The 961-nt window shown below is 27.5% G+C and overlaps 1 protein-coding gene across 2 annotated transcripts in view; it reads left to right on the forward strand.

Moving 5' to 3' along the window:
* LOC107634219 (E3 ubiquitin-protein ligase PUB23-like) overlaps nt 1-961 on the forward strand; it is a 21,607-nt gene that overhangs the window by 18,197 nt on the left and 2,449 nt on the right. The gene's annotated exons all lie outside the window — the stretch shown is intronic.

Raw genomic sequence — 961 nt, forward strand, 5'->3', positions numbered from 1 at the left:
TAATATATTTGTCTTTAATTTTTGGATTAAAAAATAAATGGGAAACAAAAAAATAATAATGGAAGTAATAATACTAAAAAAGTCTAAACTAAACTTCACAATACCCACAATTTTTGTTGCTTTTAAACAATGTTCAAATATATATATTCAAAGAGATGAAATACGTACTCAAAGTTCAATTCATTGCCTGCACGAAGACTATAGAGTTTGAAAATTATGTTTATTTTCGGCCATATATATTCTCCACTATCCACCCATTGCTTCCATTTCTGAAAGTTCCAGTTAAGTGTGGTTTAAATGTACACCACAAAAGACCCCCCAAAGCGGCGGGATTAAAATATTGAATATCAATTCTCAACTTTCAAAATTTTGTTGGATAAATTTGATTATGAAAGATATAGGTGTAAAATGCTTTAGAATGGTATTGAGACAAGGGTATAATTTTTTTATAATTTGCAAAAAAAAAAATAATTATTTTAATCTTTATTTGTAAAAAAATAAAAATTCAAAAACAGTATTTTTTAATAAAATTAATAATTAAAAATCATTAAATAATAATTTATTTTTTTTACTGTGTACAACGTGTACTTAGTTGTAATCTCCAGACCAAGCATAAAGAGTTAAAGACTTGCTCATTACTTCCTTATATTATTGGTGTTAGCAGCCGTCGATCTAAACTATGAACTGCCAATAAAATCACGCCACGTCAAACACCATGATGCCCACTTAGAAAAATTCGTACATGCATCTAAAAAAATTTCTTTAGCCACAATAATTAGATTCAAACGGTTGCTACAGGTTTTGACCAGCCAACGCATCATTGACAAAATATTCAGCACCGATCTATGACTGGAAAAAATCAACGAATTTACAAAAAAGCAAATCAATATAACTTTATTTTCTTCCTATTTATTATTTTTTTTAAAAAAAATAATCTAGAAATGTCGACCCTCAAGATTGA

The sequence above is a fragment of the Arachis ipaensis genome, chromosome B03 (assembly GCF_000816755.2).
Source record: "Arachis ipaensis cultivar K30076 chromosome B03, Araip1.1, whole genome shotgun sequence".
NCBI classification, from domain to species: Eukaryota; Viridiplantae; Streptophyta; class Magnoliopsida; order Fabales; family Fabaceae; genus Arachis; species Arachis ipaensis.